The 24,583-nt window shown below is 45.6% G+C and overlaps 1 long non-coding RNA gene across 1 annotated transcript; it reads right to left on the reverse strand.

Moving 5' to 3' along the window:
- Positions 1 to 10,491: 10,491 nt before the first annotated feature.
- Positions 10,492 to 13,431, reverse strand: LOC105667163. The gene is made up of 2 exons (XR_007226833.1): positions 11,760 to 13,431; positions 10,492 to 10,706 (listed from the first exon to the last, which is right to left on the reverse strand). It is a non-coding gene; the product is annotated as a retrovirus-related Pol polyprotein from transposon 17.6 (long non-coding RNA).
- Between the last annotated feature and the right edge of the window lie 11,152 nt (positions 13,432 to 24,583).

The raw sequence follows: 24,583 nt of genomic DNA on the forward strand, positions 1-24,583 counted from the left end.
AAAGTTTCGTTAAGAACGCAAGCACTTGGGAAGTAACAATATTAAGATGAACGTCTTTCTTTGCACGTATGTACTGTATTTGATGCTAGAAGCCGAATAAAGGTGATCCCCGTGAAACGGAAACCGCAAATGCAGAATAACAATTTTTTATACTAGTCTGTTATCATGACAGTTCTGCAAACCAAAAAACGTAACTTCTTTCACTTTAACCCTTTTCACTCGAGATGTGAGTCTCACTTACCATGTTGTGTGATGCCGCAACTCGAGAGGCGAGTCTCGCTCACCACTTGGTTTGCTGCGGTAACTCGATGCGCGGCAGTAACTATTTACGTTTAGTTTCTTCGGCGCGGATTCCTACGCTCTCTCTGTATAATCTGATGAAGTGTAAAATGACAAATGGAGATAAGACTTTCTTATCTGAAATTAGTCCGCAACCACGAACCGGACTGCATTTTCGACATTAGTTCGAACCTGACAGTCGTGACAGAGAGAGACTACTAAAGTTAAAGATTTTGATCCCTAAAAACATGGAACGTAATACTGAAATAAATTCAAGTGAAGATGAGTTCGATTTCACGGTGCTTAACGAGGACATTACGGCTCTACACAGAGAGCTTAACCCCTTCTCGTACTTTAGCGAGTCTGACTCGATTTCCAAGACATGCCCGAATAATTGCTGCCATTGCCGTATTTTTTAATATTTCTCCGCGAAAATTTTATACAATATTCTTCGAATGTCATACTTTAATGTACTATTGATTTTAATAAAGAGATTTTAACTGTGTCGTCACAAATAATTCACAAAAACATGCCTTATTTTGTAGGAATTAACCTTAGCCCCCCCCCCCCCCCCGCCCCCTTAAGGCAAGTACTAGACGCGATGCAGAAACAGAACGAAATTCACGCGAGAGGTACCGCCGAAATTCAACATCAAATTCAAATACTAACCAAATAAGCAAGTGAAGAGAAACAATGCCGCGCTAAAGAAATCGAATTGCTAGGAAAATCAATTGTCGAATTAAAGCTGGGCATTGGAAGTCAGTGAACAATTGTAACCAAAGAGTTTGAATCTGTAACTAATACCACAAAAGAAACAGCGAAATCGAAAAGCAGGGATTGTGTACCAATAGCGAGCGCACCCGAAATGATATTTGACCCTGAAAGCAATAACGATGACGAATAACAAGACTACAATGAACTGCGACAACACGACTATGTTATCAGCTATAAAATACATTCCAATTTTAAACGGTGACGATGATGTTGGAGTGGAAGATTTCATAAAAGTACGTGCTATGCTAATGCGTTGTTTATAAAAAGATTTGTTATTGAAAGCCATTAAAGTCGATAAAATAGTTGGTAAAGCCGCGCAAAGTATTCGGAACATACGTATTGAAAATTATGCAGATCTACATGACGCTTTGAGATCCAACGCAGCAGTTCAAGTAACATCTGTCGAATACGGTGAACAATTACGCGATTTGAAACAAGGATGAATCTGTTCAAAGTTTCAATATCCGATTCCGCCGCATATTAAATAAACTTACGTATGGAATAACTAATGAAAATCCACAATCACTTACACGACGAATAATGATTGAAGCCACAATGAGAAAAGTAAGTCGAATTTATTTAAAAGGACTTCGACACGACATAGGACTCATACTGTTTGCAAACGAACCAATTTCATTGAGCGAAACAGAAAAGAAAGCCGCCGACATTGAAAGATACCTACGAGAAGAACAGAAGGAATGGAGAAGGACAACTACTCGACTAACAGCAACGTATAACCGTATAACGTATAACCAACGTATAACCAACGTATACCACTTGTTGAGCGACAACAAGTAAAATGTTTCAAATGTGGTAAATTGGGACACCGCAATGTCAAAATTTTCAATTATCCAGCCAAAGAAACCAGCTCCACGAGTAAACCAGATCAGAACAGATGAGAACGAGGATCAACAACAGCAGGAATAAACAACGGAAGACCAGGAATACCAAGGGTTAACACAACAACCGGACAACTACTTACAATACCATTCACAGGAATTGCAGGAGAACGAGTTCATCTAATTGATACCGGAGAAGGGATAGATTTGATCAAAGAAAATAAATCTGACATTAAGATATTCAAATCAGTCGAACCTCAAACTTTTTATATGGGACAAGACAAATATTTCACTAAATTACCTGGCGATGTCAATCCATATGGTGTGTTTGAGCTGTTCATTGATGACGAAATAATAAACTTACTTGTATCAGAAACAAATAGATATGCGAAACAAAAGTTAAATAAATCTGACCTAATACCATGTTCACGGATGCATAAGTGGGCATCAACTAATCCCGAAGAAGTAAAAAAATTCTTGGGATTGATCTTATATACGGGATTTGTAAAAGTAAACCTCATAGCTAATTATTGGCCGAAAAGCCCATTGTATAATTTTCAATTACCGCGTACTATTATGTCATGAAACAAATTTGAATTACTACTGGGTAATTTTCATTTTGCCGATAATATGTCGATTGCCCGTAATGATCGACTTGGAAAAATACGTCCACTTTTCGACAAACTGGAAAGGAAATATAAAAGAATATTCACGCCTGGAGAACACATTGTTATTGATGAAACGTTGATTTCATGGCGCGAAAGACTCATTTTCAAACAATATATACCAAATAAAGCACACAGATACGGGATGAAATTATTCAAATTATTCTCAACTACGGGATATACATGTGTAGTATCGTGGACAAAAGGTCTAAGATATCGGCCGAATCGTAAACAATGTCGCGAGAGCCGCGGCATCGTCGGGTACATCAATGTGTCGTCGGTCCTTTCAAGTGAACAGTTTCGTGGAAAAGGCCTGCGTGACCCTGGTCACGGGCGTTTTCGGGACACGTGCGCGATAGGGCGGGAAAAGACAAAAGAGATGCTAAAGGCAGAATCGGTTGAGACGCCGGCGAGAACGAATGCAAAAGGCGTACAGTATGAGTTGAGAAGCGAAAGCGTGCGAGTGCAGATGCCGAAGACGAGAGTTATAGAGTTGCGAGAGTTATTTGAGCGGAATAAAACTTTTGTGTTTTAGTTCAAGTTGAACATTTATCGTTCTCTGTCCAATTAATCTCTGTTATTTTCATTTATCTTAATAAATAGTATTAGGAGAATTTTACAAATCTAAATTATCCTAATCCTATCCTTTTTCCGATACTACACATGGACAATGAAAATTTACTCTGGTAGATCAACTGACGGTGTTAGAGAAATAGGATTAGCACACAATGTATGTCTACAGCTTGCAAAGAAACTTTTGTACCAAGGACATTATACATTGATCATTTTTACACGAGTTATTAATTAGCGATGTTGTAAATTCCACCAATCGCGGGGAGAAGCAATCGCGAAGAAACACGTCAACGGGAGTCGTAAATTCCTGTTACGATTCTACGAATCGACACCGCGAGTAGATCGATCCCCTGATTTCCGTTAAGATAATAGGGTTGGTTGAAGTGATATAACTTCGTGAATAACAGTGTTATAAATTATATATTCTCCAACAACATAGTAGAATCATACATTTTAGTAACGTCGCTGAGTATGAGAACTGCCTTGATTGGTACCGCCTTGATCTTGATCAGATTTTGACTGACAATCTGATAGATGAAGGCCCTCGTGTTGTAATAGACGTAGCAATTGATCAGACCCAACATTGAGTGAAGCAACTCACCAGAATCAACCGAATGACCGAATGACCGAATGACTAGACTTTGACTTCTTGACTTTGACTGTTCGTTGGTTATGAGAACCAGTAGAGTTGACCCTCTTGATGGCGTAGAAGCAGTAGTAGCAGTAGTAGCAATAGGAGCAATAGGAGCCGTAAGAGCCGTAGGAACTGTGGGAGCCGTAGGAATTGTCGGAACTCCAAAGTTCGTTCTGATGTGATTACGGAGGAAAGCTCGGTATGGGTATATTTGAACCAAGAACGCGGATTCGTTGCTCACATTTTTAGTTAGGAAAGTGAGGGCAATGATCCGTGATGCCGATTGGTTATGACCACTGTTGGGAATGAAGATAGGAGAAAGAAACCTCCTACCAACGTGGTTCATGGGCGACATCGTTTATGGGAAAAACCAGCTTTTCCGTTAGGCAACTATTTGGTTTTTCCCATTAGGTAACTACCTGCTTTCTCCGTAATTTGGAAGAATGTACAATAGACCTAAGGACTGTTTTAAGTACCAGTTATAAACCGAAAATACTTGCAGGATTAAAGATTCCTGCAAGCTAATAAGACTTGGTTTATGGCGGGGTCTTAGGTTTATTGAGGATTTTTCTAACGGTGCTTGGGCCTTGACGGTCAGACAATGAAGGACATCGCGCGGATCTTTTCACGCGACGTAAAAGATATCATGCCTAAACCGTAAGACCCATGTAGTGGTAACATTTAGGAATAACAAAAAATTCCTCCTAAAAGATATTCTTCATTGCAAACTAAGTAAAGGGGAGATGGTATCCAAAGAAGATGATAACGGGATTGTCGTACTCAAATGGGGAGATACACGGGATGTGAGAATTTTGTCGACAAAACACGCTCCCATCATGGTACCAAGTACAAAAAAAATCCTAGCATTCGTGCTGTTTCTCCAAGCTAACAGACATCTGCAACATTAAAACCACTAGCTCTTGTTGAACATAATAAAAGAAAGTGTTGTATAGATTATTCCGACCAAATTGTTTCTTATGCCACCACAATTAGAAAAGGAATCAAATGGAACAGAAAACTTGATATTCAACTCCTACTGGGAATTTCTGTCGTAAACGCTTTTGCCACAAGGAAGGATATAAATATTAGAATATTTAGAGAATTATTAGCTGTAAAATTATTAAGGTTGTCTGAAAATACAAAAAATCCTTGTCTTCGACAAAATCAGCATAATATCGCCGTTCGGAAAAATGATTCCGGAAGAAGCATTAGACACGCTTGCAAACTATATTATGCAAATAAAAGACGTCGAATGGACCGAAAAAAGACACAAAAGAATTTAAAGGAAACGACAACTTATAAACAACAGACCAAGGACAGAGTTTTATTAGCGAACTCATGACGGGGAGCACGAGGCGGATACGGGTTCTCAGGGCGTAGGACCACACCCTGGGAAACGCCGATAAATCTGATATTCTCCTATAGCCGAGTGGTGGCTGGTCGGCGCTTTTGGCACTCTCCAGTTGCCGATCCGGTGCGAAGAACATCGGAGAAGTTCGTGGGCCCATATCAGCCAAGACCAGTCAGCCCATCTTCTCGTGGGGCCCCCGTCACCATGCACAGGCCTTGGCCGAGGTAGGGTGCGAAAGAGTGAGTGGCACCAGGTTGGAAACCCTTGCGGGGAAACGACCTCGGCGACATTGTTAACGATTCTCATTATGGAAAACAAAATGAAAGAGAAAATCGTTTACGGTGCAGGGGAGGGATACCCCAGTACCGGCGCAGTCGCGGGTTGTAAAGCGTCGATGTCATCGAGCAACCGTGGCCATCCAGGCGTGGGCCGCCAGGCCCCCGGTCGTGTTCATGCGTCTGGCGAGGATGACACACGAAACGGGGGGGCTCGGAGAGGGCCAGAGGAACCCGACGTTATGAACATCGGCACGGGAACTTCGCGGGTGAGACGCAGCGGAGGCACGGTGGCGGCGGCGGGTGGGAGGGGATCCGACAACGAAATGCCGAACGAAATGATCCGAAATGCCGTTGTATTCTCCTTCTCCGGCCGTTGCGGGCGCGCTCGGCAAGCGGTCATACCGCAGGATTGCCAGGCCCGCTGAAGGAACCGCCTTCGACGCCAACGGTCGCGACGGATGCACGAGAAGCCGCATGCGGCGTGGGGGACACGTTCGCTTGGGATTCAGACTCCGCGCTGTCGGGCGGACACCGACACCGACGCCGAGGCCGTCACTATGGCCACCGCTGCCACTGCCACCCGCGGCGGTGCCGACGGCAGCGACGATGCGCGAATCGACGGGACGAAGTCCGGAACGGTCGACAAACAAGTGACCATGAAGAACGCGAAATGGACCCACGGTCGGGAAGAAGAGGACGGCGCATACCTGCGGAGGAAGGTGTGGCTTTTGGAGAGAGAGGTCAGCCGTCTCCGAGAAACGGTGGAACGCTAGACCAAGGAATGCGGAGAGGGCAGCCGAAGGCCCTAATAACGACAGCGAAGGACAAAAGGGGTGATCACCTCCACGAGGGGGACGAAAGGAAATGCACCCGGGATCCCAAAGGGAGCGACTATGGATCCACCTCCCCCATACTCGTGGCCAGCGTCGCGACGCTCCCGCTGGCCCGACGGACTGGGGAGCAGCACAAATAACAAGGAAGCGGACAAATTCAGATTCGGTGGTCCAGGACCTCGAGATCCGCTAGAGGATCTCAAGATCCTGTTTCTCCGCAAGTTGGAGGAATGTTGGCGAGAAATAGAGCCAGGGGGACCGATCCCACCGGCTGCGGATGCTGTGAACCGTGCAAGCACGGTCGCGGGCGCCCAGAGACACCTCGCGATCGACCGCGGAGTCGTCGGCCGACGAGGTAAGATTTACCACCGTCATAGGAGGAGGAAGAGGGAGAGCAAGGCGGATGAACAGGAAGCGAGCAGCGCAACCTCTTCCAACGGTCCATGCACCGACCGAGGGCACGAGAACCGAGGGACGGATATCGTCGTCACTGCCGTCATCGACGCCACGAATAGGGGTCACGGCACGCGGGGCGACGGCCGGCAGTGGCTGGTCAAGAATAAGGACTTTCGCGGAGGTTGCCGCTGGGCCTCCGGCGCGTCCCCGCACGGGGAGAGAATCCTTACTAGGAGCGGAGAGCGGTGATGGAGCGGGAACTATCGCGAAAGGGAAGGGACGTACCGCTAGTGGGCGGGACGCGCGCGGAGAGAAAGTTCCCGGCCTTTCTCGACCCCCACGATGTGCCGCGTTATCGTTCACCGTGAGGGACGGCTCGGGCTTCACATACAGGGAGACGATGTTAATAGTGAGGAGGGAAGTTATGCTCTCCGAACTTGACATCACGGAGTTGAGATTCAGGAAGGCGATCACGGTGGCGATGCTGTTCGAGATCTCAGACCAAGACACTGAGAGTAAAGCATCGCGACTGGCCGAACGGATGGCGGCCACGCTGAACGATTTACCCGCCAAGGTAACCGTGCCGCGAAGGACGGCCGAGTTAAGAGTGATCGGACTGGAGGACTCGGTCACCCAGGAGGAGGTGGCGACTGCCGCGCCGACGTGGTCAGTGTGGAAGCCATACGCTACGCTCCTCGGGGCCTTGGGTCGGTATGGCTACGCGGTCCGCTGACAGCGGCGAGAAAAATCAACAGAGGAGGGGACGCCCAATCGGGAGGTAAAATTAATATAAGTTGATCAACGGCGAGGTTTCTCCCTTCTCCCGACGCGACGCTGCAATGCTTTAGGTACATGGAGTTAGGGTCACGTGCGCGGGAACTGCAAGTCGACGGTCGACCGGTCAGAGCGCTGCTATCGATGCGAGGCGGAAGGACATCGAGCGAGGGACTGCTCGGAACGAGTACCTAAGTGTCCGGTGTGCACGGACCTGGGACTGCCCGCGTCACACCGCATGGGGTCGCCGGCATGCAAACCGCCGGCCCGTAAAAAGAGGGCCGCACAGGTGGCAAGGACCGTTCCAGGCGATGGCGGGGACGCGGCGACCAGGAAGAAAACGACGCAGCTGTTTGCTAGCCCCATGAAAGCCAGAAAAGAGAACGGAGAAGTCGAATGCACCGACTGCGAGGCGAACGGCCCGGAGGAAGCTATGGAAACTGAGTCCTCCCCGACGTGAGCGGAAGAAGCGGAGGAGGACAACTGCTCCTGCAGTGCAATCTTAACCGCGCCCGCCGCGCTCAGGACTTAATATTCCAGAGCCTAGTGGATCGGCGGATTGGTCTGGCAGCGGTGGCCGAGCCATACAGCATCCCCGTCGGGTCACGGGGCGCTGAGGACCTAATCGGATCGGTCGCTATATTCTGGAACGGGAGCGCGGGAAGTCCCTTTTGCTCGGTGATCGAGCGAGGACGGGATTATGTGGCCGCAAAATGGGGCCACCTAGCCGTGGTGACCTTATACGTGTCGCCCAACATTAGCCGGACGGAGAACGCCTCCTTCCTGGACGGATTCGCGGCTTGCGTGAGACGTTTGGGCGCCTGTCCGTCACTGGTCCTCGAGGACTTCCACTCTCACTCAACGGCGTGGGGCTCCCGGAGGACCAACGGTAGGGGGCGCGACGTACAGAACTGGGTGGCCGCACTCGACCTCGGGCTTATGAACCTAATGTTGACCAGCACGTGCGTGGCGTGGCGGGGCGAGTCCATAGTGGACCTCACGTGAGGCCCACCATGTTCCCGGGTGCGACGGGCGAGGAGGATAGTAGGTTCACCGATGAGGAGGAGCAGGAGCCTCAACCGTCGGAAGAAGAGCCACGTGACACCGCGAGAAGTTGGAGCCCGGAATCAAGGGTTACCGAGGAAGTCGAGGCTAGTGGGAGGATCGGAACGCGGAAAGCTCCGGGTCCCGACGGAGTCCCGACCCGCCTGTGGAAGTACGTCGCCGGAGTCTTGGCTCCGACATTAATGCGTCTATTTGACAGATGCCTGCCTCGGGGCGAATTCCCCGTTTTGTGGAAAGAGACGCGGATGGTCTTGCTGCCGAAACCAGGACGCTCTCCGGCCTCGCCTTCCGTCTATCGGCAGGTGTGCCTTTTACACGGGGCTGGCAAGCTACTGTTAATCCAAATTAAAAATCGTCTGGAAACCTATGAGACGGAACTCCGTGCCATTCAAAACGAGATTATAACTATAGATGAGGAAGAGACCGCGCGCGGCTTTGAAATAGCAGACGAGTACGAAAAAATAGAACTCCGAGTAACTAATCAATTAAACAACATACGACGAACTACGCCGTCACAATCGACAAACGGCGAATCAGCCGCCGGTCGCGAGTCTGCTTCGCTTAAACTACCGGAGATTCGGATACCTACATTTGATGGCATCCTCGAGGATTGGCAGTCATTTAGCGATTCCTTCTCGTCAACGATAGATCAAAATGAACAATTAACACCAGTCCAAAAATTCTATCATCTCCGATCAGCTTTGACTGGATGGGCCGCGCGAAGTATACAATCGTTAGCCATCACCGAGTCAAATTATGCAATCGCCATTAACGTTCTTAAAGAAAAATTCGACTGCCACCGTCCAATCTGCATGCGTCACTGGGACTTGATTTTCGACTATCCGAAAATAACTAAAGAGACACCCGAAGCTATAGATGATTTTCTCGAGACGGTCAAGGTAAACCTCCAAGCGTTAGAAAAACTCGGTGAACCAGTCACTTCAAACATCGTTCTTATATAACTGAGGCGTGTATGGCGTTATGTTGTCGTCGGTGATAGTAGTAGTTGGCGGCTGTAGATGTCGCTGCTGGAACGCGCTAATTATTCTTTTATTTTGATGCGTGGTAGAAAATAGGATCACGGGCGCCGGGAATCGAACCCGGGTCCCGAACGTTCGAAACCTAGAGCGCTAACCACTTCGCTACCGTGTCCGTTTTTAGTTAGTGTCGTGTAGCGGTATTTGTTGTCGAGTGCCGCTACAGTACCCCCTTACCAGAGATAACGTTATAATTTTTAATGTAGTAAAGCGTCAGCCGATTGTTGTCAAGAGCCCGTGCCGACGTTGCGCGATGTCTCCGATGTGGCGGTGGATCCTGTCGGTACTGTGTGCACGATTGTAGGCCTCTGTCCCTCGCAGTCGTCTCGTGCCCAGTCACCTGTTTATTTGCCCGCCCGTATGGAGGTGAGGTGTCGAAGTTTTTACTGAAGGAAGGGCCGCTGCTCCGTGTTCGTCATAGCGGAAGATCCAGCTTGCCACAGAATTAGATTCGCGATGATAGAAGGCTCGGTAGTGCTACCATGGTCACGCCTCTGTTTTGCTGTCTATCACGTCGGGCTCACCACCAATGTAGAGAGGTGGTCGCCGCGTATGCGTTCTTCTGAGAATTCGGCGAAAGAAATATAGAGATATCGATGGTAGATTGGGCACGTCGGTATTGCGCTTTGACGGCATAGCTCTTTGTATCGCGAAGCCGTTGGAAAGTTCCGTGGTCGATGCCGCCACAAATTAAAGTTTACTTGAATGCTTCATTTGAAAGATGATCGGCAAACCGTAACAATTGGTATTTTAGAGAATCTTAGCTGCATGGATCCTAAGATTTATAGCGGGTCCTTAGGCTCGCTGTAAATATTCGGAGAGGGTGTATCGACATCTGGCAATCATCTGTTCGCAAGGTAGAGTCCTTGTGTAGCGGGGCACGGGACAGAAACCGTTGGGAAGTTTGCTGTCGAGTGCCGCTACAGTACCCCCTTACCAGTGACAACGTTTATCTTTTTTCTTACATCTCGCAGGTAGTTATGACCTATTACCTTATCGCAGACCCGCCTGAAAGCGATCAGGAAAGCGAACTTTCCTGCCCGTGCGCGTGGTGTGATGAACTCCTGAGTCATCTTCGCTTTGCTGTGCCTGCTCGGCGTTTTGCGTAGTTGTGGTTTTACGCGGTATAAACGTAACGAGGGTTTCTGCGCTGGTTTCTAGTTGCTGTTCAATATGGTCGGATACAATAAAAGCGGGTTTCAAACGATCTATGGAGACTATTACGTATTTATTGTTTATTTTGACGGTGAAGGTCTTTGTTCCACGCTGTATAACCTGATAAGGTCCGTCGTAAGGCGGTTGTAACGGGCCACCGCTCGCGTCGTGGCGTACGAATACGTATGGCGATGTTTCGAGCTCGCGGAACACGAAAGTTTTTTTGTCGCCGTGTCGCGTAATCGAACGAGGCCTGATTTTCTCAATTCGCTCCTTTAAACGGTTCGCGAATTCCGAGTTGGGCTGTTGCTTTGTCGGTGCGAAAAATTCTGTCGGCAATCGTATGCCGGTGCCGTAAACCATTTCAGCGGCCGTCGCGTTCAGGTCCTCCTTGATAGCTGTTCTTATGCCAAGTAAAACAATTGGTAGGATTTCTACCCAGTTGCTCGTATTGTGACATTTTATTGCTGCTTTTAATTGCCGATGTAAACGCTCTACCATCCCGTTGGACGCGGGGTGATAGGCTGTCGTGCGTAGATGCTTAATGCCGAGCAACCGGCACAGTTCGTTAAATAAGTTTGATTCGAATTGGCGTCCTTGGTCGGTTGTTATTTTTGCAGGCACGCCAAAACGAGCTATCCATGTAGAATGGAGGAGGGCCGAGGCAACGGTTGTCGCTTCCATGTCGGCGATGGGGATGGCTTCAGGCCAACGCGAGAAACGGTCGATGCACGTTAGACAATATCGGTAGCCTTGCGAATATTGCATCGCGATAATGTCTATGTGTACGTGCTCGAACCGGCCTGCTGTTTCGAACGTTCCGACGGGTGAGGATACGTGCCTGGTGACTTTGCATCGTTGACACGGGATACATTGCCGTGCCCAAGTCCGGCAATCTTTGTTTACGGACGGCCAAATGAAACGCGACGTCACCAACTTTTGCGTGGCACGTATCCCTGGGTGGCAAAGTCCATGGAGCGAATTGAATATGTCGCGCCGCAAGGATTTCGGTACGTACGGTCTTACGATATCGGCTGATACGTCGCAATATATTTCTGCGTCGTGACCAGGAAAGCGTATCTTCTTTAACCGTAACGCGGTTGTACCGGAGTTGACGATATCGCTTAGTTCGTTGTCGTTTTCTTGCGCGGCGGCGAGAGTTTGATGGTCCACGGCCTTCCCTATTGCTTCGATGCGTGACAGAGCGTCGGCTACATTATTATCTAGCCCCTTTATGTAACGTATATCGGTGCTGAATTGACCGATGTAGTCTAGGTATCGAAATTGTCGCGGCGAACACTTTTCTAACTTTTGTCTGAACGCGTAGGTAAGAGGTTTGTGGTCGGTATATATTACGAAGTTTCTGCCTTCTAAAGCGTGTCGGAAGTGTTTGATTGCGGTGTATATTGCGAGTAGTTCGCGATCGTACGCGCTATATTTTTGCTGCGCCGGGGTCAGAGATTTCGTTGCGAACCCTAGCGGTTGCAATTCGCTATTCGCGTGTTGTTGTAATACCGCTCCCACTGCGTAGTCGGACGCATCTACCGAGAGGCTGATAGGCGCACCTGGTATCGGATGCGCCAGCATCGTGGCATCCGCGAGAGCGCGTTGCGATTCGCGAAAGCTGTTTTCCGACTGTTCCGACCACTCTATAGGCGCGTTGCCCTTTTTCGCGCCTTTTAACAAATCATTGAGCGGTTTGAGTGTTTTTGCGGCCCCCGGTATAAAACGTCGGTAGAAGTTTATCATACCGAGGTACCTACGTAGCTGCTTAGCGTTCGCGGGTTTCGACAATTTCATAATCGCTTCGACGCGTTCCGGCGGCGGTTTAATTCCGTCGGAGTTTACCGAGTATCCGAGGAAAGTAATTTCGTGCACGCCGAATTCGCATTTCGTGGGGTTTATCACGACGCCGTAATTATTGAGGCGGTTGAACAGAATTTTCAAATGTTCGCGATGTTGACCTTCGTCGTCCGATGCTATAAGAAAATCATCGATGTACGCGTAGACGAAATCGAGTCCACGTGTGATTTCGTCGACGAATCGCTGACATGTTTGCGCGGCGTTCCGAAGTCCAAACATCATGTTTGTTGCTTCGAAAAGACCGAACGGTGTTGCTATCGCGGTTTTTTCGATGTCCTCGGGCGCAATCGGAATTTGATGGTACGCGCGGACGAGATCGATCTTTGAGAAGATACGCTTACCGTGCAGATGATGCGCGAAGTCTTCGATATGTGGCGGTGAGTACCTGTCGGGTACGGTGCGGGCGTTCAACGCACGGTAGTCGCCGCATGGTCGCAGGTTTCCGTCCTTTTTCGGCACTGCGTGCAGAGGTGATGCCCACGGGCTTTTCGATAGTCGCATCACGCCCTGCTCGATCATGAGCTCGAATTCCTCCTTTACCTGTTTAAGTCGATCAGGTGCAAGACGGCGGGGTTTGTTGTAGACCGGCGGGCCAGGCGTGGTTTCGATGTGGTGTACCACACCGTGTCGAGTCTTCTCTTTTCCAAAAATCGGCGGGCGGGTGAGGTCCGGGAATTCTGCCAGGAGTTGGTGATATGGTGATTCGCCGATAATGGTCTTAACGGACACTTGGTCTGTCGTGTCGGTGTATCCCCTCGATGACATTCGAGTTGCCGTGTCGGTGAGGCTTTTGTTTCGCGCGTCCACGAGCAACCCGTAATGGCTTAGGAAGTCCATGCCGATGATGGGGGTTTGCACATAGGTTACCGTAAAGTTCCACCTGAATGCTCTGCGTAAGAACAGGTTTAGCTCCATCGCTAAAGTCCCGTACGTTGCGATGCGCGTTCCATTGGCAGCGAATAGTTCATACGCTGTTTTCTTTACGTCCGTGGATAGCCTGCTTCGGGGATAAACGCTGATATCAGCACCGGTGTCAACTAAGAATGAAGTCTTCGTTCTCTGGTCCAAAACAAAGATGCGGCGAGATCCCAAACCGTTGTCGTTTGCCGCTTTTACGGACGGCTGGTGTCGTTTCCCGACTTCCACTTACAAGGGGCGTTACATTTCCTGGCGCGATCGCCAAACCTCGCATGATAGAAGCACATTCCGTCCTGGCGCGGGTTATCTCGCGAACGCGAACGGCGGCGGGGTCGGGTGAGAGAATTCGAGCGTCTTCGTGGTCGACGATGCCCGTCGATTCTCATAGCCTTCATTCCGTCTAGCACCCTGCTGGTTAACGCGGCGGCCAGTGCGTCGGTTTTATCTTCGTATGATGCCAGTGGCTCGGCGACTGCGCCCACCCTATGCGCGCGGTGGCCTTGGCGGTCGTACGCCTCGTCGATTCTATCCGCGGTCCTGGTCAGCTTTTCTATGCTCGTATCGTCAACTGCAGCCAGGACTTCCCTGATACGGTCTGGGAGGCGGTTCCTCCACAGGTTTAGGATGAACTCGTCGGACGCGAGCGGACTGGCTAGTTTCTTTAGGTCATTGTAAAACTGTGAGGGCTTTCTGTCGCCCATCTCTTCGCGTTCGACTAACCTTTCAACCTTGGCGCTGTCCGATTCTGTCAGGACGCGGATTAGCTCACTTTTTTGTGTCGTGGTGGTTCGACTGTTACTATTGTGTTTAGTATTTGTTTGATATTATATATTTCCTTGTTATTGTTTCTGGGTTCCAGTTCTATTAAGAATAGTGGTAGTGGTTGCTTTGTGTCAAATCTTGTTATATTGTTTATTGTTCTTGTTTGATGACCAATTTTAGCTAACTCTTCGCTTAGTTTATGTATGTTGGTTTTAGGATGCAATCCTCTTATGACAATTTTATAGCTCCTTTCAGTTTTAAGCTGATACGTGCGGTAGATAGCATTTTGTTCTTTTAATGCTTTTATAACTTTCCTAAATGTTTCTGGTGTGTTTGTTTGTATTTTTACTTGTTCCAATTTTGTTTGCTTTATTGTGTAGTTGTTTTTCTCATCTAGATTATTTAGTAGATCGATGAGCGGGTCTATTATTTGGGCCTCAACAAAGATTGGTGGTGGTTTTGTAATATGATTTGTTTGGATAGTGGTTTTATTTACGGGGTCAGCGTCTATTTCTTCTGTTAGTGAGCTGAAGGGGTTCCTTAATGGTAATTCTTGCAGCCATCGCTGCTTTTCTGTAACTGGGTTTCCTATAGCACTTATGTCTGTAGTTGTTTTACGTTTTTTGCTAGCCTTCGCTAGCTTCCAGCTTTCGTCCTGGTAGTATCTTTCATGTTCTGAATTGCTATCTTCCTGTCCCCGATGCTCTTTTGTTTCTTCTGTCTCAATGTTAATTTGTTTGGTTTTTATATAATATGTTTCTCCTTTTGTTGCTATGTTTATAGTTGGTATCTGCATTGCTATTTTATTTCCTCCTCGCTATCACTTTGCAGCACTATTACTTTGAAGCACTTTTTCACTATTCACTTATACCTGGAGAGGACGACCGTCTAGACACGTCCGTCCTCCTCGGCTGTCCGAGCAGGAGTTTTGATAATGAAGGATGACAAACAAAGGAAGAAACAGATGCCACCGAAAGTAAGAAAATATTGTAAGAGCCTCAGTCTCGAACGGCCACGGCTAGAGTTCAGAAGTGTATAAACGAGGAAAAAATAAAGCTTTCTTCTTTCCTTTAAATTTCTTTCTTATTTTACGTGACACACTCGACCACGGAACTTTCCAACGGCTTCGCGACACAAAGCGCTATACCTTCAAAGCGTAATGCCGACAGGCCTAATGTACCATCGATATCCCTACGGTTCTTTCGCCGAATATTCGGAAGAATGCATACGCGGCAACCGCCGCGGTACATTTAATAAACGCGCGTGTAGTAGGGATATTGAAGGGCAACTAAGGAAAGAATCCGTTTGGTTTCGAACAAAAGATTCATTCTGCCCCGAGCCGCGAAGTGTGAAATGTTCAACGTCACAGCGAAGCAAACACGAGCCGAGATACGCGATTATAAACTCTCGATAGTTAATCGTAATTGTGGATCGTAAATTGTTGACTGGTGATTGTTAATAGTTAATAAACTTTTTGTTGAACATCTGAGTATTCCTTTCGCACCTATCACGACATACAACCTCACTTCCATGAGTATTATAATGGTCATAGTTGTTAAATTAAAATTAGATTCATACCAATTGGATATAACCATGGCATATACTTTTATGGTGATTTGAATGAGGACATTTACATGCATCAAGCCAAATATTTTGAAGTACCGGGCAAGGAAATTATGTATATCATCTAAAGAATTATAAAGTCGAATCGAATTATAATAATAAACTAGTTGTATCATCGTTAAATCATTTGTTACGCGTTAATTATAATTTTAAGTATTGTTAAAAATAGAAGCTTATATTAACCCTGTTAATTCGGTGTTACAATCATTTGAACTACCTCTGTTATTCTAATCGAAACAGGGGAGTCGTCTAATTCGCGGTGTCGACTATATCAAAATCGAAGCGAGAATTTACGCCTCTCGCTGACGCATTTCCTCGTGTCTCTTCGCGAACGGTCGTAACGGTACCGCTTATGAGCAGTTTTGATACAATCAACTACTGTGTAAAAAATGTAAAAAATGTGTACATCCTGCATCAAATATTATATGACTACGTCGTACCGTTGCGCTGACGATACTTTTGTCAGAGCCACTTCTGAACCGAAATTTTTTGTTTATTGAGAATGTAAAATACGTAATTTGTATTTCTTTGGACAATAAACATTATAATTAAAAAAACTGTAGCTATGTGGTCAACTTAGTTGGCTAAGAACAGAGTATCTGTGGCGACACTCGACCTCGGAAATTTCCAACGGTTTCGCGGCACGAGGCGCTTTATCTTAAAAGCGCTATGCCGACGAGCCTTAGGTGCCATCGATATCCCTACGGCTCCTTCGCCGAACTTTCGGGAGACCACACACGTGGCAGTTGTCGCGGACTTCTAAACAAACGCGCGCGATATCGATGGCTAACAAAGAAAGGAATCAGCATGGCTTTTGAATCAAAGAGATTCAGTCTGCCCCGAGCTGCGAAGTGCGAAGGATTACGTGATACGAGCGTTCTACTTCCTATAACCTGCGTTAAGCGCTGATCGTTACCAAGCGTACCATTGTTGTTTGTTGCTTGTTGTTATTGGACGTCAGTTGTTGAGTTAATAAACGTCTTTTTGTTGAAACATCTGAGCATTCCTTCTACACCTATCACGACATACCACTTCATATCTAACAATAAGTGTACTGAAACTCGTTCAACCGACTCATTACTTTTCAAGTGCGCGCGTACTTAAAACTGCATAGCCGATTTTCTCGAAAACGGAGTCTAGCATTAAAAATTGTCACTTTGCATTTGGAATTTGAATTTACATAGGGAATCACCTCCATTTGACTTGTACTATTTCTCGATTTTCGGTACATCCCATATATATATATATAATATTTGATAGAAAATAAGAAATAGATGAAAAATACGAAATAAAATGTATAAGAAACAGATTTTTGTCTCTCTAGCTATACTTCAAGCATTAAAATATATATAGGGTGTTTGATTTCAAGAAATGTATGCAAACTACTGAGATACCATCCACTGTATGAAAAAATGTTTTAGGCAAGAAATGAATAGTTTCAAAGGAAACATAATCCGGTATAATAATTTTTTTGCATATGGCCAGGTACAAATCATATAATGACAAAATACGTTTTTTTAATGGAATCATAAAGTTTTAAATAAAGTAATTTATTCGCATCAGCGTTTCTTACAAAAAGATATTAACCTATATATGTCAAAAAATAATTAGTTCAACAGATACTTTAACTTTAACAAAGAAAGACGCGAAAAGGTATTACTGCTTTTACAATATTATTATATTTGACAAATTATATTGACATATTATATTTGACAAAAGGAACTTTGCTACTATGTCCTATTCAACGATAGGTTTCTCACGTTCAAAATTGCATCCCATATGACCTGCTTCATATAAATCTATGGACGATATTCATAGCCCAGTCTTATACTTAAGATCATCTCAAGAACAGTCTTCAGATGTCTTTTGATTTTATAATTGTGACTGAAGATTTATCTTAAGGTCGTGTCTTAAGGATTTGCTTAGCAAAGATCTTGTGAAATAAGAAAAACTCGTATGACGTCAAAAGGCGCAAATAAGATCACCTTCATCCAAGTTCCCCCGAGCGGGGACTTTTTATTTTAAAATCGCCAATAACTGTAGCCATCTTGACCGTTCAATCGGGATTATCAATTTCAAAGAGAAGTTTAGGAACTTGATGAAGATATGTGAAATGTACTATCTCCGCGTCTTGTATTACAAAGAAATGAAAAGTAAAGTATATGTCGGAGATGAAAGAACACCGGAGTCTTTCCTTTAGAACTTTGGGAAAACTCTTTAATACTGTAGTATCGTGGACAAAAGGCCTAAGATATCGGCCGAATCGTAAACAATGTCGCGAGAGCCGCGGCATCGTCGGGTACATCAATGTGTCGTCGGTCCTTTCAAGTGAACAGTTTCGTGGAAAAGGCCTGCGTGACCCTGGCCACGGGCGTTTTCGGGACACATGCGCGATAGGGCGGGAAAAGACAAAAGAGATGCTAAAGGCAGTGTTAGTTGAGACGCCGGCGAGAACGAATGCAAAAGGCGTACAGTACGAGTTGAGAAGCGAAAGCGTGCGAGTGCAGATGCCGAAGACGAGAGTTATAGAGTTGCGAGAGTTATTTGAGCGGAATAAGACTTTTGTGTTTTAGTTCAAGTTGAACATTTATCGTTCTCTGTCCAATTAATCTCTGTTATTTCCATTTATTTTAATAAATAGTATTAGGAGAATTTTACAAATCTAAATTATCCTAATCCTATCCTTTTTCCGATACTACAATACTGTAATCTAGATTCTACCATAGTCGTAATTAAGCAACTGTCGTCATTCAATCCGATTGTATTTATTCGAGATTTATGATAGTGAGAACGTAGCTGCGGTCAAGGGATGAACGCTTTGCCTAGCAAAGGCATGGAGTAATTCTATAGCTCTCCTTAAAAGAAATAGTCGTAGCGGCACGCGACAGTAAACATTCCAACGGTTTCTGTCCCGTGGCTCGCCACACGCAGACTTTAACGTTCGCAGTTCGCTGTTGAGTGCCGAAGCGTGCAGACGTGTCTCTAGTGCCCAGTGAAGTTCGAAAGCAACATGTGTCACCCAACCGTCGAAAGTGAACACAACGTGCTCCTATCCTCCCAAGTGTTTCCTATCCGCCAGAGAGAACAAAAGCCTACGCACCTAACCCCTACCCAAACCTTGCCTCATAGCCTCACGACTAGTTATTTTTATTGAAATAGCTAGCTCGATGATGGCCCAGCAATCACCGCCAGGCTCGCCCACCGAAACTTACAACTACCCCGCACTACTCCCCCCGTGGCAGAAGTGCAGCAGATCCCCACGCGCCAACGACGCCAATAAGGCGAAAAATCGTAAAATTGAATCACCAAATACAAACTCAAACTAACAGAAAACAACACAATTCAACACCCACAACAGGTTCGCAATACTAGAATCCTCAAACGACGCCATAGAAATCGCAGGCCCGCCACCAAACCAACAAGCACCGAGAAGCCCCCCTCCCCCACCAATATTTGTTAATGATGTCATCGACATCCAGACAATGACCAAGTCCTTAGAGAGAGATATCTCCAAGGAGGACTATAACCTGAAAATAGCCAACAATCAAGTAAAAATCCTGCCGACGAATCCAGAAGCTTACAGGAAGCTCACCAAGACACTCAGGGCCCTGAATGCCAACTTCCACACCTACCAACTCAAAGAAGAAAGACCTTTTCGGGTGGTGCTACGAAACATCCACCACTCCGCAGACATCGACGAACTAAAAATAGAACTATCGAAACTCGGCCACGAAGTCACAAATGTCAGCAACATAAGGCATAGAGTCACAAAAGACCCGCTATCCCTATTTTTCATCGATTTAAAACAGAAACCAAACAACAAGGAAATCTACAATATCAGTCGCCTAATGAACGCCATCGTTAAATTCGAACCACCGCAAACAAAAAAGGAGATAGTCCAATGCAAAAGGTGCCAAAGATATGGGCACACGCAGAAATACTGCAACCACACCTTCCGCTGCGTCAAATGTGCAGGTACACACCCCACCAACCAGTGCAGGAAATCACCGGAAACCCCAGCGAAGTGCATCCACTGTCAAGGTGACCATCCTGCCAACTACAAAGGCTGCTCAGCCTAAAAAACTCTGTACTCGAGCAAATACCCCAAACTTAGAACAAAAGAGGAAAATTACCAAACACCCAGCTCGCCGAAATCCACCGTTACCCCAATCCCCCCAACCAATCAAACACCCAGCCCTACCAAACTCACCACTCCATCAAACTCCTATGCCCAAGCGGTACAAGGCACTCAAAATACACCAAATAGCCACAGGGATCCTCCCCAAAATAGTGCCCCCACCTCACCTAACACAGACAACGTCTCTAGACTTGAAAAGCTAATAGAGAAACAATCAGAGCAAATAAACAATTTGCTATCGCTATTAACACTCATCATGGATAAATTAATACGCCCAGACACAAAATAAAACCAAGACGCATAGCTCTGTGGAATGCCAATGGTCTAGCGCAACGCAAACTTGAGCTAGAACTCTTCCTAAAACACCAGCAAATCGACATAATGCTCATATCTGAAACCCACTTCACCGACAAAAACTACCTGAACATAAACGGATACAAGTTCTACAATATCCAACACCCCAGCGGAAAGGCCCACGGCGGCACCGGAATCATAATCAAAGCAAACATCAAGCACTACGAACTTCCACCATTCCAGAAAGACTACCTCCAAGCAACAAACGTAGCAATAGAAGACTATCATGGTACAATCACCACCTCAGCTGTATACTGCCCTCCCAGACACTCCATCGCCAAAGAAGACTTCGACCACTTCCTGGACACCCTGGGTAACAGATGCATAGCCGGAGGAGACTACAACGCTAAACACACCCAATGGGGTAGCAGACTGGTTACAGTAAGAGGCAAAAACCTCCTCAACAGCATAATATCCAACAACCTCAACTACCTTACCACATACGAACCCACACACTGGCCCACCGACACAAACAAAATACCCGATCTCCTTGATTTCCTCATAACTAAAAATATCTCGCCAAGACACGTCCAAATCAATTCCTCGGCTGATCTCTCCTCTGATCATTCTCCCGTGCTAGTAACAGTCAGTTCAACTATCAACGAGAATACACCTAATGGCTCCATTCATAACCAACACACCAACTGGCAGCTCTTTAGAGAAGTCTTTACCCACACAACTTCAGCCTCAACCTCACTAAAAACCAATGAAGAAATCGAAGCAGCCACGGAATACCTCAACACGAGCATAATAAACGCTATCCGCTTCTCCACACCGGCAATAACGTCCATCAACAATCACGAATACCCCCAGTATATATTTAAAAAAATAGCAGAAAGACGTAGACTAAGAAGGATATGGCAGACCCGTAGAACACCGGAGGACAAACGCAAACTAAACAACGCAACTAGAAAACTATCCAAAACCATAAAAAACTACAATAATGACCGTTTTCACAAATATCTCGCCAGCCTGTCCCCCACAGCCGACTCTAACTACTCACTATGGAAAGCCTCCAGGAAACTCACGCGCCCGCCACAAATAATACCTCCAATCCGCCGTCCGCAGGGTGGATGGGCGCGTAGCCCTATAGAAAAAGCCAACCTATTTTCCAAACACTTGACTGAAGTATTCCAACCCCATTCCTCCATAGCTGCAGCGGACGTCACCGAATACCTGCACACTCCCTTCCAAATGTCCCCTCCTATTCAACCCTTCACTTCTGCAGAGATCATAGAAGCAATCAGTCGCCTAAACCCCAAGAAAGTAGCAGGTCACGACCTAATAGGAAATAAAGCAATCAAGGAACTTCCCACAAAAGGGATTGCACTCATCGCATCAATCTTTAACGCCATCCTCCGCCTAGAACACTTTCCTAATGCGTGGAAAATCTCACTAATCACCCTCATCCCCAAACCCGGTAAACCAATATATGAAACCAGCTCCTATCGCCCAATCAGTCTTTTACCTACCCTGTCTAAACTATTCGAGAGAATGCTCACGAATCGTTTCCTTCCACTCCTAGAAGAATTGAAAACACTCCCAGATCACCAATTCGGCTTCCGAAAACAACACTCGACAGTAGAGCAAATCCACCGCATAACCCACATGATCAGCCAAACCCTTGAAAAGAAAAATACTGCTCAGCGGTATTCCTAGACATCCAACAGGCATTCGATAAAGTATGGCATGAAGGGCTACTCTACAAGCTTAAAAAAATCCTACCCCACCCATACTACTCCATCCTAAAATCCTACCTAACCAACAGACAATTCATAGTTAAATGTCTAGATGCCACTTCCGCAACATTCCCAATAGAATCCGGCATACCGCAAGGTAGTGTCCTCGGACCCCTACTATTCTCCATCTACACTGCCGACTTACCCATATCAAACGAGGTAACAATAGCAACATTTGCCGACGACACAGCACTATTAGCTATCCACGCAGACCCGGCAATTGCCTCATCCACTCTCCAGCGAAGTCTCGACGCCATGGAAAAGTGGTTCCAAAAATGGGGTTTTAAAATAAACGAAAAAAAATCCTCCCATGTAACCTTCACGCTCCGAAAACAAACCTGCCCCCAGGTCACCATTAACAACACAATAATCCCAAGCAAGGACTCCGTAAGATACCTGGGCATGACCCTGGACAGGAGGCTAACTTGGAAAAAACATATCTCGGAAAAAACAAAGCAACTAAAGGAAAAACTAAGAAAATTCTATTGGCTCACGGGCCGACGCTCCAAACTAAACATACAGAACAAAATAACCCTCTACAAGGCCGTAATAAAACCTGTCTGGACCTACGGAATCCAACTATGGGGAACAGCAAGTAACTCCAACATTGAAATACTCCAACGCTTCCAATCGAAAACGCTAAGATCCCTATTAAATGCACCCTGGTATGTTACCAACGAAACAATCCACCGCGACCTCAAGATACCTACAGTCAAAGATGAAATACACAAGTCCAGAAGCAGATATAACACAAGAGTCAACAACCACCACAACCCACTAGTCACCCAACTACTGGACACGACGGACCAGATCCGCAGACTAAAAAGAAAATATCCACTAGATTAAATCCTTAGTCCTACTAGAACCAACAATATAAAGCTATTATAATCCATGTCATTGTATCACGCCAAATTAAGTTACTGAAAATTCTCAACGAGAATTGATTGTAAATATTCTAATAAAAAAAAAAAAAAAAAAAAAAGGACTTTAACCTTCGGGTAAGATGATTGCCAGATGTCGACGCATCTCCACAGTACATGTTCAGTTAGTCTTAGGACCCGTTAGAAATCTTAAGATTTAGTTAACTAAAGTCCTTCAACAGACAAACAGTCTTTGTCCTACCTACGGGAAGATAGGGGAAATGTATTTTTCTCACGAACGACGCTTCCCGCTAGCAACTTTCCTTCAAGGGCGGCTAGTATCTTTATCTAACCACCGATATGGAGATTGACCAATTAGCAGCAACGCTAATTTCCCTCACCTTCTGAACGAAGGCTTTCCTCGACGAATCCGAGGATCTCGTGTCCTTAGACACACCCCATATAGTTTTTCCTCTGTGGCATCATCGGGACGGAGAGTCATTCTCTCGTGCGATCTTATCGACGAAAAGAGTAACGTCTTTACGATCAGTGAATAATTTCACGTTTTGTTAACAAAGAGTCAGACTGGGACTTTGTGAGAACGTACATCTATCATCCCGTTGACAGCGAATTCGTTATTGAACCTAGGATATCATTGTCATTAGCTTCTCGAGTATCTAATTATCGCAATTATTTGTCAAATTCTATAATAATCATATTTGCACTAGCAAATATCTCCTCTATTGCATAACGATAACGTCTAATCCAAATGGGGATTCGTTTCACGTCCCTAACCCTAACCCTAATCTTAACGCGAACCCGACATATATAAATAAAAAGTTTCATGCTATGGAACATTCTACTATCTATTGTTACTTAATTTTTCCCCTTTTATAATTATTATATCTTTCCAGCAAAGATAATTATTGTTTCAGTTACATGCACGACTGAGTAAATAAAAATTTAAACATAATACACAATATAGAAGATGGTTACGAGCTACAGGAGGCGACTATGTAGCCGGGTTAATTCTTAGGTTATGGAGTTGCTAAGCAGACAAATCCAGTGTTGTTAATTGCACTGACTGCTGAGGAAATAGATGCGAAGACGAATCAATTTACGGTGAAGGGAGCTCGAGAATTTTGGTTATCGTGTACGAATCGATGCGACGTATAGCCGGGAGCTACAGGAAAGGCCAAGGCGCGGAAACAAATTGACGCGGGCTTATGGCTAATGAACAGAAAGCAGAAAATATTAGCAAACTGATAACGTTCGATTGATCGGTAAACCTCGAGTGGCAAAGGTATATCATTGTGGGTGTGAGATTGCTGGGCTGGATATTACGATTGAACAAAATGTTATATAGTAAATGACAACGTACATATTTTATAAACAGGGACGTACAATTGTTTAGTGTGATGGTCGGGGTATCTACGTGTACTCTCTAAGTCACAAGTTTAATAATTTCAGTTTCATTTAATTCAGTTAATTTCAAACTTATTTAAGTTTCAATTCCAACGAAGTAAGAGTCTAATCCTTCTCCTTCGCGCAAACGAGAAAGCGAGAATCAAAGACTAATGTAAAATAATGCCTAACATAATGCTGAATCTTTTATGCTTCGTATATAGACAATTGTTTTATTATAAATATTAATTAAATAAATATATATACCA

This window comes from Bombus terrestris, chromosome 16, assembly GCF_910591885.1.
Source record: "Bombus terrestris chromosome 16, iyBomTerr1.2, whole genome shotgun sequence".
Classification (NCBI taxonomy): Eukaryota; Metazoa; Arthropoda; class Insecta; order Hymenoptera; family Apidae; genus Bombus; species Bombus terrestris.